Below are 17,150 nucleotides of genomic sequence, written 5' to 3' on the forward strand. Positions count from 1 at the left end.
AATGAATAAATGTGAAATGAGCGTCGTGTCTTGGTCGTGATCGGATCAGTTATTTATAGTCCAATCATGGTGGTTGTGATCCTTATCACTCTTTCATATATATACACTACAAGTAATTACTACTACAGAACAGTTCATAAGTAGTACCTCATCAGTATCAGATTGAGCGTAATTGGTATTGTTGACGTATCAGTGTCGGTTCTAAAAATTCTATGTGCTATTAGTACTGGTTCACAGCGCCTCAATTATTGCTCGTGCGCGGGAGTTTAAGAACCGATACTAATTATTACTATCTGTGCCATTAGGAAGTAGAACCGGCACTAATAGTGACTATCAGTGTCTGTAGAAAATAGAACCAACACCAATGCTTCTATTATATGTATATTCAGCTGTAGGAAATAGAACCAACACCAATGCTTCTATTATATGTATATTCAGCACCTAGCTGCTCTCCCCGTTTGCTCCATTTAGCTGACGCCGCTCCTCCTCTCCGACCGCCGCCTCCTCCCCGTCCGCAGCCTCCTCGTCGAGCATTGGCTCATCGTCTCGTTGTCCTCGTCCTCGTCGTGCGTTGGCCCGCCATCTCCGCGTCCTCATCGCGTGGCAACCGCTGCCTCCTCGTCCTCGTCGTGCGTTAGATCATCGCCGCCTCCTTATCCTCGTTGCGCACCAGCCCACCACCGCCTTCTCATCGCCTCCTTGATGTCCCCATGGCGAGCAACAACAGCAGTGAAGGTGTAGGGTGTAGATCTAGACAGCGTAGAGGCGGACGGTCCATTCTATCCGGCCGCCTGGGTCGTGATGACCACCCTCGTGCTCTCGGCTTACAGATCCTCAACATCATATCCCCTTACTATCCGGAAGGGTCATGAAACACCTGGGTTAGTTCTCAAATTCAAGTTAGCAAATTGTAGTTAGTAATTTTAGTTAGTCAATTTAGGTCCTGAAATTAATATGTATTTTAGTTCAAAATATTTTGGCTTATTATTAGATGTGTATGTCATGATATTAGATGTGTATCGCTATATCGGTGTTTTAGATGTTACCATCACTTTCTGGTTAGTAACTACTTTGATACTTCCTTGTTCTGCAATTGCTGACATAATTGCAACATTATCCACATGTACCCATGAATATGGCATTGCCATTTTTTTCTCTGGGTATGTAGACACACCTATGACTTGTCTTAGGTATATATGCATGCTTAGACATAAAAATCCATTTGCTATAAATTATAATAAGGTCAGTTAATATTGTGGACCTTGGTGGCATACCACCTATGGTGACAACCACATTGGTTGATAACAATAAAATGAAGATCACTATGTTTAAGGATTGCTTTTTCTATAGAAGGATATATCACTTTAATAGCATCAAACTCTGAACAGATCAAAGACTTATGGCTGAAAGATTTACTATTCATGCACTTCTAGAATCGATTAACCTGCACTTAGATACATGTTTCTGGACAACAACTATTTCAAATTGAAAGCGCTTGAATAGAATGAGGATGTGCTTGCAATGACTCCTAGGCTTTCACAGTTACATATAGCTGAAACGGTTGGTGACATATACTTGTAGTTTGTATCTAGGATTATTTCAATAATATTAATTTTTTTCTCTATATTGTTGCTCTTTGTCTGTAGGATTTTTACTAGAACACTTGAATGTAGATGGATCATAGCTTGACTTTAATCTTACGTCTTCTTGCTTAGCAGTGAGAATACACATTACTTGCCCCTAGGAAAAATGCTACTGTAGCCAATGTTTTTAGGTCAAGACCCCAGAATATCTCTTTTCGTAGAATGCTTGTAGGGGATAATTTAGGAGCTTGGAATGATTTAATCTTTAAGCTTGCTTTCATTCATATGAATGACAATCATAAAAGTTTCAATAGTTCTTACATCAACACGGATGTTTCACAGTCCGATAGATGTACAAAGCATTGATTAGCAAGCATATCATTCTTGCCAATTCTCACATTTAGAAGTTAAGAATTCCACTAAAGATCAAAGTGTTATTGTGGTTTCTTTTTAACGGAAAGATTTTAACCAAAGATAATTTAGCCAAAAAAAAATGGGAAGGTAAAATGTTGTTATTGTGACACAATTGAGAATATACAATATCTATTTTTTAATTGTCAGTTTGCTAATTTAATTTAGCGGGTGGTATACGTTACTTTTGGCTTAAAACCTCCTGCAAGTGTTTCCAATCTATTTGGAAATCAGTTTAATGGGTTAAGTCAAAAACTTAAACACCACGTTTTGGTTGGAGCAAGTGCATTATGCTGGGCTATTTGGCTTAGTTGAAATGACAAAGTCTTTAATAAGATAACATCTCAAACTTCTATACAGATTCTTTGCATGGGTACATACTAGATCCGCTCATGGTCCCGACACAACGATGAATGTCTATGTCCGATATGGTTGATAGTTTAGTAATAGACTTTGTACTTAATTGCTGCTTAATAATGTTGAGGCGCCAAAGACTATTTCTTTTTGGACCTGGTGTGTCGGGCTTTGGTTTTTACTTTGTAAAAATGAATAGCTGTGTATATAACTTTATGCACAAGTAGGAATAAGTATTATTCATTTATTAAAAAAAGGTTCGTTGGCGCAGCTCGGCTCCTGCAGCTCAGCTCCAGACTCACGTCCACCTGCAGGTCGGCTCCACGCTCAGGTCCACCTCGACATCTGCTGGCCCCAGCTTCATGTCCTGCGCGCCCCTCGGTTCTACACCGACTACAACCATTGTGTTCTCGGTTATTCGTATTTTAATACTGCATATTATACGTTAATGTGTTCTCGGTGTTATTCACATTTTTAGATCTATCTTCTACGTTCCTTTGTTTTCAGTTTAACCACTCGTAGTTAGGGTTCTATAGATCAAAAGCTTTTAAATTCAGAAGCTTTGGTCTATAGCATCCTAGCTACAAGTGTCTAAACTTATTCACAGTTTTATATTGTATCTTGTTTGTGTTTTTGGTTCATTTGAAGAGATTTAGCCTAATTAGCACGGCTAACTACGTTCATTCATTGTTAATAACTAACAAAGTTGTGGTGTACTGACTATGAGGGGATTGATAGGTTTTGATGAGAACTCTGAATCATCAACATCAAGTTCTTTGTGTTCCTGTATGTCTCGTGGTGAAGCATCTATGGCTTTTTTTAGATACTGAAAGGTACTACTCTGGCCTCTGCAACATGACATCCAGGATATATAACTATTCTTTTAATATAGACATTTAAATTTGTGTTAAAAAGAAGTCAAATTTAGATGGTTTGAACTTACATTCACACCCACAACTAACTAAGCACCTGTGCCTACCACCCAACGATAAATTATGTAGAAAACCATAATATCATTCGATACTTTTTTGAAGAAAAAAAATCTTTTAACTTGCACCGGTGCACGTGGCTATAACGCATCATAGCATTTTTTTTCTTGCAGCGTGATTGTGACCCAAACTGTAAGACAAATGTGTATTGATATACGAAGCTCTTGTTCGTCACAAAGGAAAAAAAAACCGAGAGTAGATGAACCTAAGTTCATAGATCTAGTTTTCTTTAAAACCCGAATTTCCATGCTCAGTCTATGGACCACTGGGTTGTTCGATCCAGGGACCACGACCGCACAGCAGACCCATGCGGATGCTATCTAGTTGCTTGCTGCTGTCCAATCAGTCGTCGTCCATTACACTGAAGCAAATGATTGGTACGGTGGAGTAACTGTATGAACCCACGCAGTGCACGCCTCGGAGGCCCCGCCTCGATCAACTCCGGCCAGGGTTTGATCCTGATCCAGATGGAATTGGGAAAAAGATCAGATGTGACCTGAGAGAAAACACTTCCATAGGCTTACAGCCGACGCCACCTCTCTCAGTCCCCTTCCGCACCTGCGGCGTTCCCACCGGCAGCGAGATGGAGAGGGACCCCGTCTTCGTAGATCTAATGATAATATCCACGGATTTAGATTTTATTTTACAATTTTTTCATTCACCAACGAAAATTCCAAAATTTGTGCAATTTTGTTAAAATTTTAGTTATTTTTCATTTTCTGCTAGTAGGTCTCACATATCACAAAAGAAAATTACAAAATTAGATATTTCGTTCTCATATGAAATTACCGAAATTTCAATGAAATTTGAATCCCCATTAATATCTTTAGTTTCTAAATAATTTTTCCTTGGTAGTGACACTTCTGGGCCAGCGACTTGGGGATTTAACGGCCTCCTCTTCTTCGGCCTTGTGACTGGATTCCGTAGGAATCGCGAGGGAGAGGCTACGAGATTGTTTTATTTATCTTGTAGTACTATAGTAATAATTTTTATAGTGGGTAGGTTAGAGTCGTACTTTTTACCTGATGGTACTAAAGGTATTGCAAACGGTTCTTTAATTTAGATCGACTGATACTGTACTAATAGCCTATTAGAGTCAATGTATTATAAGACTCGACTACTGTCAAATCCCTAAATTTTCCCCTTTTCCCCCTCCTTTTCTCTCTTCTCTCTCTCCCTGTGACCCGACTGTCACCGCCGCGCCGCGCCGTCCCATCGCCGCTCGTCGGCAGACCTCACGCCCCACGCCGTCTCGCGCCATGCGCCTCGCCTCGCGCCCCATGCAGCCGCCTCGCGCCCCGCGCCACGCGGCCCCTCACCCCGTGTAACCATCGGACGCCGACCGCTATAAAAGGGCGGTGAACAGTGCGAGCTTTCCCCCCTATCACCTCACTCCACTCCTCTCTCTCCCGAGCCCCTTTGCCCGCCGCCGCCCCTCTCGCCGAGCGCGTTGCCACCGGTGAGCACCACCCCCTTCGCCTCTTCCCTCTCCCTCCTTTCCCTCTCCCCGAAGCGTACCTGATCCTTTCCGTCACCGGCCGCCGCCACTTCCTCGTCGCCGGGCTGCCGCCGTCCTCCCTCTGCCAGCCGCCGGGCCGAAGCCACCTCCCCGGCCTCGGCCGCTCGCCGGCCAGATCCGATCGGCAAGGCCGCCGCCGCCCTCCGGCGAGGCCCGCCGTCGGCACTCCGCCGTCGGTACGCCGCCGCTGCCGCCCGCGCCCCCCCCCCCCTCTCTTTCGCCTGGTCGCGCTCCCAGCTACCCGGCCGGCCCCCTCCTCTGCTCCCTCTCTTATATCTCCCTCTCTCTCTCTCTATGTAGCTGACTGGTGGGCCCCGTTTCCTTGAGCCGAGCCGCCCGTTGAAGCCGAGCCGCCGAGCCCACCGACGCGGAGCCGAGCCGACTCCGCCGAGCCGAGCCCAAAATAGAGCCGAGCCGCTGAGCCACGAGCCGTGAGCCATGAGCCGTGAGCCGAGCCGCGAGCCGAGTCCAATTCCGAGCCGACTCACCATAATATTCCAGGAATATTCTCCCCTTTTTCTTTTTCTGAATTTTTCTCCTGGCAAAACTTCCGAAGCCCGTTTCTCCTCCGTCCTAACTCCGTTTTCATCAATTCTTCCACCGATATTCATCTAAATTCGAGATCTATCCAATCGTATCAATTTCATAATTTTTGTAAATTGTTTGGTCATCGTTTTAATTGTTTGATTGATTGTGTCTATGTCGTTGTTGCGATTATTAGAGGAAGGAGCATTCGAGGAAGACCCTGAGGACCCGGAGTTTGAAGAAGGAGCAGACGAGGACTTCAACGAATGCAAGTTCTACAACCGTTGATCATGTTGATCCTATGTTTTTAAATACAACCCGTAGAGCCATTGTTCAAATAATAGGAGTACGCATGTTTAGATTAATAGTTATGATTCTTAAAGAAATGCTAGAATAGTTATGACCCAGCTTGTTTATCCCATGCCTTGTCATTGTTACCTTTATTCCGTTGAAACCCTAGAAGGTTCCCAACATCAACTATAATGATTGCTTAGAAGAATGCTTGTTTACTAGTATGCTTAGGATTGCTTTGCTCAAAAGAAAGAACTAGATTATTTACATATGATAATCATGCTTTACAATATAAAGTGATATGTGCTTGGTGCGTGTGCGTGTAACACTTGTGTTCTTGGGAAAACTCTAGAGTAGTGTTGACGAGGGTGAGTAAGGTGCCCCACAAAGGTGGGAGCTACCTTGGAGCAAGGTTCGCCTTTGTGGTGTTCTTGCTGGGAGACTCTTGCCTCGGTCATATAAGGACCGGTTCGCTGTGACATCTCACCTAATATCCACTCGTACAACCACATGGCCTGTATGGGCAGGACTTGACCTAACCCCTCTGACTTAGTGCGGTACCCACCCGGAGGCTGGTAGTGGCAATAGGGACCAGGAGAAGACTTGGGTAGTGTGTAGCCCAAGATTCGGCTGGTGATATTGTTGAGGCTAAGTCAAAGCCTTGGGATTGCTAAGTGATCTTTCCCGTGATTCTTCTAAAGCCCCTGGTATCTTAGTGCCCCATGGGTGGATATTGTGGCTTCGTTGTGAGGTCGTTGTGTCTCGTTATGGCGGCCTCACCAGTTGCTAAGGTGGGAGCCTGTGCATATCTTGTGGGTAAAGTGTACAACCTCTGCAGAGTGTTAAACCTATCCGGATAGCCGTGTCCTCGGTCAAGGACATGCTATGGTTTGGTCACAATGATTAGCTTTTCGGCGTGAGTATCTCCTTGGTGTGAGAGTGGGCTGTGTGCCCGTGTTTTTTGAAAAGAAGGGTTTTGGCTTTGTGCCCTAAGCCTCCTGGACTATGTGTCTGCTGGCAAAGTCTTGCGGGAACTGGCGGGACGGATGTATCTCCCCCAGGGCCGTCAACCCCCATAAGCTTAACTTATGTGTTCTCTTCGGAAATATTTTTATTAAAGTTAGTCTTTGCAAAATGAACCTTACATCAATAAAACTAGCTTTCCGTAAAACCTAAAAGACTCTACAGCCTTATCTTGATCTACCCTTAAGCATCTAATCTTTCCCCTTGAGGTAGGGCTTGCTGAGTACCTTATGTACTCACACTTGCTAATTGTGGATCCAGATGATCTAGAGGCTGACTTCGTCGAAAGAGAAGATGAAGATTAGAGAAGCTGGTTTCGTCTGCACTCAAGCTGCCTGAAGGGCTTGGGTAGCTTTTGTGTGTTTCCGCTGTGTTTTAAGGGTTTGTTAATTTATGCCTTCGGGCTTCTGTTTTAATGAACTCTGTATTGTACTTTATTGTCGTATTTATTCGATGTATGACTATGATGTCTACTTCTGTTGGAGTTCGTGCGTACCAGCTACTGATCCAGGGACTGATATGAGCTACACGAGGTGACCCCAAAGGAGGGGTCCGACAACTACAATACATTATAGTCAGTTAATGCCACAATTTGACTAAAATAATTGGGCTAATACAGTCAGGTTATAATTAGAACCTACTAAAATATGTTATAGTTAGTTTATGTCACAAACTGACTTCAATAGTGGGTTCCAGTCAAAAATCGACTAAAATATGTTGTCCGCGGGGCTGTTTTTGCCATTTCCTTAATTTATGGCATGGCATAATGTGGAGCCGTTAATTGATCAATTTAAATCATTTCCATATTTATTCCGTGCATCCGTAGCATGCCCTGATTGATCGATTATAAAATAAATAATTAAGGTCCTCATTAAAAAAGATATACGGATTGCAAAAGGTTGACTTAACCTATTCTATAGCTAGCTTGCTCCTCCTATGCTAGGTTACGTTTCTTTGCTAGCAAACTATCATCGTGTGACGACTACTTCTTCGCTAACGGGCTGTAATGGACTAACAAAAATGATGATGGCTTCTCCAGCTCATCATTATCATCGTTGTTGATGATGATGGAGTCATTAGAATAGCCAGTAGTGGTGGTTTCCTTCTCCTCCTCCTCAGTGCTGGCCACCTAGTTGATCCAGACCTCGAGGTAGAGTATGTCTATAAGGAACAGACCAAATAGTATTGCAATTAATCATCAGGATGATTATTTTCTTAATCATGACCATGATGATTAATCGGAATACCATCCCAGTACACTACAACACAACACCCTTTAAAGGGTTGTTGACTGTTGGCAAAAATGTGAATAATTGTCTCATCCTCTGCTGACAAAGCTTAAAAAATGAACCAATAAACATACTGCTGGTAAAAATTAGCAAGGTTGCAGCTTGTCTATCGATAAAAGGTCTTAGCACTCTTGCTGCAACTCCTCCAAAGTTCAGCACATCCCCCTGCAATCTCGCTGCACCAAACTAGCCTTAAATCTGCCATCCCTCCCCCTCTCAAACCCTAAAAACTACCATGGTCCTCAACGCCACAAATCCCCCATAGTTCAGCACGTCCATGTTCCCGCCTTTGTTGTCAGTCATCCATAGCAGCAGAAGGTTCATATCCACTTTGCCAGATCCACCCCTCTCTCTTTTGATTGATTGCTTGCCCTTTCTTTCTCTGTGGATTGGAGGTGTTATGTGGGGAAAACACTACACAAGGAAGGGGAAGAAGTCAAAGGCGCCAGCCGGCCCAAGTAGTGGATAAAGGAAGGTTAGCATGAGTGATAGGCCTTAATTTGAGGATTTGGTCAGCCATGCATTTGAGGAATTAGTCCAGCCACGCATTCTTAGCATTCTTAATTTGAGGATTTGGTTAGCCGCGGGCTATGTAAGCCGATGGGCACCCTGAGAATAATTCAAGAAGGAGATCAGTTCATTCCTAATCTTCCTCCTCTCTCTCTAATCTTCCTCTTCTACCCAAAATAGGGAGCCGAGGGGCAAAACCTCGCTCCTTGCCTACCGGCGGCTACCACCTGAGAAGTCAGGGGCCGCCACCTGAACCTCCACCGCTACCATCGAGACCTCGACGTAACAGGAGGACACGGAGTTTGTGATGCATGGTGATTCTCGGTTTGCATGGGTGATGTGTGTGCTTCTTTATAAGGTTAAGATTGTGATGCTCCTGCTGCTTTAAGATGCTTTTTTTTGTTTATTTGCTTTGCAAAGTAGAAATTAGGTTTGAGTGCCTGATTATATTTTTTATTCTCAGTTAAATCAATAGATCTGGTCTTGATTTTGTGGATACCTCCTTTCTTAATGAATATTACCTGCATGTGGTGGTAGTAGCAGTTATTAGTTTATTTTTAGTGTTGTTCATGTTGGTGGAGAAGGATGCCAACATCTGTGTATTTTTTTTGCTAGTTTTTTGGTTGCTCTTGTTGACACATGGGGCATCAGGTGGTTTTCAGGTGTAATGAATGAGTATGCTGCTAGTTCACTCTTATTTTACTTTCTTTTAGTTAAACCACCAAAACATGTTGATTTCAGTTTTGGTAAATTAGCTGCTATATCTGAAAAACACATCAGGCATCTGAATGTGGTGCTTTTGCATGTTCAGAAATTTGAGGATACACCTAAAAATACACTCCTTTTTTTTTACTGCAGAATGTTAATTGTAGTTGAACTAACTACGACATTGCATTTTTAGTAGGAGTATGGGTGGTTTGTTCTGATCCCCATGAGTGTTATTTGCACAAACTTTAGGTAATTGTAAACATTTCTGGACTCAAACTGAAAGTGAAGAGAAATATCAATTGTCATTATTCTTTTTATAGACAGCAGCTATGTAAATGAATTACACAATAAATTGTTTTGGTCCATCTGAATTTGAGCAACCTTTTTTGTGCAGCCACAAAAAGTCTTTGGCTAGTGCTAGGGATATTGATTTGAAATTCGAATACTTTCAAGTTTCATCACAAGTAGTAGGTATGCATGTAGTTCCTTTACTTCTCAATATCTGATTTTTTTCTTTAGCTGCGTGTTGTCATTCTTAAATTGGCTGGCCATATGAATGTGTGCTTATGGTGGTACATATTATTTCTTGTGCAATTCTTAACCGTGAGCTGTTTTTCTTCTTAACCCTGTTAAGTAGGGTCTATGTGTTGGCAAGTTATTAGAGAGAGCACTACAGTAACAATAGTTGTTCATGTGTTAATACTATTTGAAAACTAATAATCTGCATATTGTAATTAGATAGTACTTTTATATATCATACTGAATGAAAACTTGGATAAGGGATGGATGGACATGCCTAGGTACAGCACGTACTAGCTAGTATGAAATGTGTAGTTACACTATTTTTTTTCCTACGTCTAATAACATAGTAATTTAACATGTAGGAACACACCTGATTATATACGTGGTGTCTGCAAGTTTGTAAGGTTTTCTTTTTCACATTTAGTGAAAAGAAACAAAATATTGTGCCCATGCAAGAGATGTGTTAATTGCCAATGGAGAGAATTTGACATTATCTATGAACACTTGATATGCGAAGGATTCAAAATGGGTATAAACTATGGATCCTTCATGGGGAAGCATCCTATTCTTCTACACACAATAATGTACATCAACGGGTTCAAGTAGAAGACATTGTAGAGGATCGTGATGAAATTCCTAAAATGCTTAGAGATATGGTATTTGGATTCAATCAAACGGGAGTGGGTGTCAGCTATAATGATTGTTTTGTCAATGGCAGTGAAGATGTGGAGGATTTTTGTAGATTGATAGTGATGCAAGCAAAGAACTATATCATAGGTGCACATCCTTTTCTAAGTTAAATTTCTTAGTTCGATTGCTTCACACCAATTCTCTTGGTGGATGGAGTGATAAAAGCTTTGATGTGCTACTTGACTTGCTCCGTGAGGCATTTCCAAAAGGCTCAACACTACCAAAAAACTTTTATGAAGCAAAGAAATTTGTTAAATGTCATGATCTTGGGTATATAAATAACTGCATATTATTTTGGAAACAATACACGCTGCCCAAAGTGTAACACTTCAGGATAGAAAATTGAAAGGAAGAGCCTTGATGGGAAACATTTCCACAAAGTTCCTAGAAAGGTTCTTTGGTATTTTCCTATTAAGGAGAGATTTCAGAGACGGGACATCAATCTAGAGAAGGCAACAAACATGAGGTGGCATGATGAAGGAAGAACAAAGGATGGATTTCTTAGACATCCTGCAGATTCTTCTGCTTGGAAGGGCTTTGATTCTAGATATCTAGCCTTTGGTGTTGAAAGTCGCAACATTAGATTATTTCTGGCTACTAATGATTTCAACCCATTTCAGTCCATGAACTGCAATCACAGCATTTGGCTTGTTGTGTTCATTCCATATAACTTGCCACCTCGATATATGAAACAACCCAACTTCATCTTATCCTTGTTAATTCCTAGTCAGGTGCTTCTGGTAAATGATATGGATGTGTACATTGATCCTTTGATTGATGATTTGGACTCCCTATGGTGTGAAGGCATTAGGACTTACAATGCTTGAAGGGATGAATTCTTCCAGTTGTGTGCTGCATTTTGGATCACCATAACTCACTTTGCAGGCTTAGGATATCTACATGGTTGTGCTACTTCAGGAGAATTAGGTTGCCCTTACTGTCACATAGAAACTGGCTCAGTTAAGCTAAAAAAAAGGCAGCAAGACTTGTTATATAGGGCACCATAGGTTCTTGGATGCAAATCATAGGTTTAGATCAAATTCAAGATCATTTGGTGGCACCATAGAATTTAGGGCAGCACCTTCTCCACTCTCTGGTGAGGATGTCTTGAGGCAAACAAATCATATAAATGTAGTTTTTGGCAAGGATCCAAGTGGAAAGAAGCCTGCAACAAGTAGGCGCAAGAAAGGAGAACAACCAATCCTGTGGAAAAAAGCAATCTATTTTGTTTAGGCTGCCCTATTGGAAAGATGTTTTGATGCGATATAACTTTGACGTGATGCACATTGAGAAGAATGTATGTGATAATATAGTTAATACACTTTTGGGAATTGATGGGAAATCTAAAGATAATGAATTCACGCTTAGACCTCCAGCCGCTAGGCATAACGAAAGATCTGCACCCTATCCTAGTTGGGGACACATTTTATTTACCACCTGCCCCATACTCAATGAGTCCGCCTAATGAGAAGAAGAAGTTTTGTGCATTGCTAAAAGGGGTGAAGTTTCCTGATGGCTAAGCATCAGACATACACATCTATGTAGATGTTGGTAAGAAAAGGTTGGTTGGACCAAAGAGCCATGATAACCATGTTCTGCTACAGGAGTTGCTTCTATTAGCTATACGAAAGATCTTGCCAGAGATATTGCAGCGTTGATATGTGTTAGTAACTTTTTTTAAAGCTTGAAGCTGAAATAGCCGAAACATTGAGAATCTTGGATACTATATTCCTGCCATCTTTTTTTGATTCTATGATACACTTAATGGTTCATCTTCCTGCACAAGTGCATGTTGGTGGTTCAATATTGTACCGCAATATGTACCCATTGGAAAGGTACTCTCCTAAAATTGATGATACTATAAATCAGGTTTGATTGCATGAACAAACTCATCTAGTTAATCTATATGTTCTATTGGTTTTTGATGACATTAAAAAGTTATGTTCGTTCTACAAGCTAGCCATCCAGAGGGAGGAATAGCTGAGAATTCAATATTCAATGAGAGACTTACATTTTGTTCTCAGTATTTGAATGGTTGTGAGACTAGATACTCGAAAAGCTAGAAATGATGATGACAACCCAAATAAATGTAACACACTGATTTTCAGAATTTACAACTTTTTAAAATTTTCCAAGATTATTGAATAGCTTCACCAGTACAATAGGTTTAAAACCTATTTTCTTAATCAATCAATCAATATAGGTTATTATTTTATGTGCATTGCATGCTAAGTTTTGTTAGGAGCCAGGTAAATGCATTAGAGTTTTTTTCTTTTTCTTTCTCTTTGGTGTTTTGAGTGAAAACATTTTCAAAAGGATTTTACAAAACTGAGTAGTGAATAAGTTAAGGATCTTAATGGTTGGAATTCAAAATCTTTGAATTCATCATTTATTCAATCCTTGATCATGCCTGATCCTTCTCCAGTTCAATTCAAATCTTATCCAAATCCTCGTTTAAAGTCAATCTCTCTCTTTCTCAAATTCTACCAAAATTCAAATTCAAATTCCTTATCTACTCCTATTATTGTTCAACCTCATTTTTCGTTTCTCTTAAATTCACTTCAATCTCAATTCAAATTCAAACCCTATTCAAATTTCTCTCCAAAAGTTTCTTGTCTAAACTCTATATATACCTAAAGTGTCTTTGGGCTCAATCTTGCTCAAGTCCAAACCATTAGCCAAGTCATCTAGAAGGCCCAACACAAAGGATCCACGAAATCTGCAAATTTTCGTAGAGTCCCGGACAACCTCATCTTTCCATGAAGTTTCGGAGTTCAAAACGGCCTCAAATGCAAATCTTGACAACACTAAAGTTGTAGGTCTCATTGAGAGCTTCAATTTGAACCTATGGAAGTCCTCTTTTGGATAATGGAGCTAGGAGTTATGGCCCCCGAAATCAGTGCTACGCAGATAAGTCCGAGTTCAAACAGTTTATCTTGTGGTGTATTTTTGGAAATCAAGATGACGTTTTAAGAAGTTCCAATGACTAGAAACATTGTAGATCTTTTCGAGTACTACAATTTAGAATCAAGAAACGTCCAATTTGGAGTACGAACGATGGAGATATCATCCAGGAAATAGAGAGCCGCGAAAAAGGAAACCGTAACCGAGTCGAACTCGAATCTAATTCGTGTTCGGTTTGGACTCCACCTCAACCAGACGCCCCTAGCCCTGTAAATATGAGTTGCACGTCCTCTCCTACCCCTATTCCATGCCACCAAACCCTAGAAGTCACTGCTGCCCTGTCCATGCACCGCTGTCGCCGCAGGCTGACCTGGGAGGTGGACGATCTACCCAAAACTATGATGTAGCATTGTGTTCCCGGGATATATGAACAACTCTATTCAATCGGTTTCTCAAATTTCATAGCCAATCTCTGGGAACACGAGCATCTCCGTTCCTGTATTTGTTCGCGGTCACCACCAAACCTAGCAGCAATCATCGTTGTTTTGCTGCTACCTCGAATGACCCCTTCCAAAACCAACCATACCGCTGAGTTAGTCTTTTCGCGTTCTATGCCATGCTTCCCTCGTTTCAGTGAAACACCACTGAAGCTAACATCGTTGTCTGTGGTCACACGCTCGATCACCATCTCTGACGAAACCTGAACCACCACCGCGATGTAGAGTCCCCAGTAGTGTCGGAGGGTGAACTCCTCAAGCGGAGATTCGGAGGGACCCCCTTTGAGATTCGGCCGGGGGGATGATTCTGAATCTGCTTCGTAGGTGAAATAAATGGGAGTAAATAAGATGCAGGTGGAATGGAATGATTGGATGCAGGAAGTAGTAAATGCTCAGGAGATTTTTAGACAAGTTCGGGCCGCACTGAGCATAACATCCTACTCCTGTGTGTATGCTATAAATGCTCTGAGAATGTCTCTCTGAGAATCTGCTGAGTTACAAGAATATTTGTCTAGTCTAGAGCTTCGTGTTCCTTGTTCTTCGGTTGATCTATGCTTCGGTGTTCGTCCTCTGTTGTCTTCAGCTTGAACTTAGCCCTCCTTCTCCGGGGAGCCTGCCCCGCTTATATACCCGCTGGGGAGGTAGCATACCCAGAAAGGAGGGCACGAGTTCCAAGGCGCCATAAATGAAAAGCAACCATCATGGGCTGCTGCGCGAGGTGACGGGGAGGGTTGAAAATGTGCCCCCGTCCGGTCTTGTTCGTCATGATGCCACTTTTCAACGGGCGCCGCAGGGAGGGCCTACTGGGCAGCCACCGAGCAGTCCAGCGTGCCCGCCCGGTCAAAGCAAGCCTGACACAGCAGGGCAGCAGGCGGGGTGCCTCGGGCTCTGCGATGTTATCCCGAGGTGCGCCGGATGACGCACGATGGGACCCGTGCATTAAATGTCCACACGCCTCCCTGCCAGGCCCTGGTAGGGACTGACAGCAAGCATGGGGGGAGCAGCTGGAAATGACAGGCCACGCGCCCTCTTAAATGCAGCATCGGGCCTTTCACCAGTTGACACCTCACCGCTGGGCCTCTATGGGGACCACCGGCGAAGGATTTCTCAGGTCCTCAAGGAACAGAGTGCTTGGGGGCTACTATTAAAAGCCCTGCACACTCTCTCGTGGATATGTCCTTTCTTGGTCTTTGGGGAACCGAGTGCTCGGGGGCCACAGTTCACGGTCCCAAGCACTCTGTCTCGGAACTAACTGTTCGGGTCCTCAGGGAACCGAGTGCTCTTGGGCCACTGCTCACAGCTCCGAGCACTCTCTCCCGGAACTGACTGTGTGGGTCCTCGGGGAACCGAGTGCTCGGGGGCCACTGTTCACGACCCGAGCACTCTCTCCCAGAACTGACTATTTGGGTCCTCGGGGAACTGAGTGCTCGGGGGCCACTGTTCCCCCGAGCACTTTCTCCCGGAACTTGGTCTTCTCTGGTCATGGGGGAACTCGGGTACTCGGGGACCACTGTTCGTGGCCTCGAGCACCCTCTCCCAGAACTTGGTCTTCTCGTACCTCGGGGAGATAACCCCCGAGGGAAGGCGCCACGTGGCACTCTTCTGTTCTGGCCTCGGAACTCGGGGACCCCTGGTTCCTGTGTCACCAACAGGTAGTATCCTTAACCTAAAAGTGCAACATTCGGCCTTTTTGATCCATCATAGGTGGTCAATACTAGATCTTAGTGTATCCTTTCTTTAATCCAAGATGTTACTTGCATGGCATGCCAAGTTAACGCCCCATCATTCTCCTTAGCCTAGTCAGCGCAGTCTGGTTTGCCCTACACTTCTTGAATCTTACGCAACAATGTTGTCAAGCCTGACACAGTGATTGTGCAATAAACTCTTTTCCTATAGGAAGATAACTCTAGTAAACTAGTATTTTCTTTTTAGTCTAATCCATCTCCCGAAAGCTGTTCTCTTTTCATCTTAACTCCGATTTAGGCAATTCTTGCATCTAAATGTTTCTAAAATCATACCTATCCAATCATAGTATTTTTCTAAAGTGTTTTGATGATGTTTGGTATTTTGTTCTTAGTGTTTTCCTTTGTGTTGTTTGTTGGTAGTTCTCACGATCAGTAGATAACGTTCTGGAGCAGTTTGAAGGACTTCAAGACCAAGATTTCGACAATACTGGGCAGCATTGGGTAAAAGGCAAGTGTCCTCGATCATATTGAACCTATGTTTTTAAATGTTTTGTGTTATTAAATTGCATGCAATGTCTATCAATTTGATGAGTAGTCACCTGTGTTAGGGTTTTTACCTAGAAATTTCCTTATCATCCCTTAGAGCCTAAGTGGTTAATGGTTAGGTGTCTTTTGGGTAGAATTGCTTAGCCATGCTTTTCAGATGTTGGGAAGTGTCATATACATGTTTAGTGGACATACGCAATGGTGATGATGAACTTGGTTTAAGAACATGAAACCCTAAGACTTGGGCAAAGAATGGGTTTGGTGATAATGATTCAGGTTGTGGGCTTAAGGATACGTTCCAGCTAGAGATGTTAGGTTGGTTATTTCTCAGTTGGATGTTGGTTCTTGTGGTGGGCTTGTGGATACGTTCTGAGCAGAGATGTTAGGTTTTGTTGGTTATTTCCCTATAGGATAGTTGGATAGTGATGATGACATCACTCCTTCGGATACATACAATGATCCTCCATTGAACTTTCAAGGTCCAATCACAAGAGCTCGCGCACGACAATTAAATTTAGAGGTGAGCTCGTTTCTAAGCAACTCTTTATATAATTTTGAGAATAGATTACTACCTAATGATTATGTGTTGCTTAGGAATCATGGAGAGGACAAGGAGACACATAGAGGAAGGCTTGGAGGCGTGGAGGAGCAGCTAGGACGTCCAACAATAGCAGGAGGTCCAGTCCAACTCGAGTCCGAATCAGCCTCGACCTCCAGGACCAGCGAGCAGTAAAACGTACGCCCAGGACGCATCCGGACTCCGTTTTCGACGATTCACATATGGTTGGAAAGATAATTTCATAAGAAAACCAATGGAGTTGGTTTGAGGTCCAAATTCCTTCTGAGTCAACGGGAAACGTCGAAACAAGTCAGCGTCCAGAATCTGTCCCGGTGCTGCGTCACCGTTTTTGGTCCGTTGGGCCGTGTATCGTCGTTGAGCCCATTAGGGGGGCGTGACCAGGGGGTGTGAAGACCCTTAGACCCTTATTATCAGCCGCCGCCGCTCTCGTTAGGGCGGGTTTTTGCTTAGATTATTCTGTCAAAAACAGTTTCGCCGTTTCGTCGGTTTGTGAGACCCCAACTCGTGAGATTAATCATTCATCT

This window comes from Phragmites australis, chromosome 12 (assembly GCF_958298935.1).
Source record: "Phragmites australis chromosome 12, lpPhrAust1.1, whole genome shotgun sequence".
Taxonomy (NCBI): domain Eukaryota; kingdom Viridiplantae; phylum Streptophyta; class Magnoliopsida; order Poales; family Poaceae; genus Phragmites; species Phragmites australis.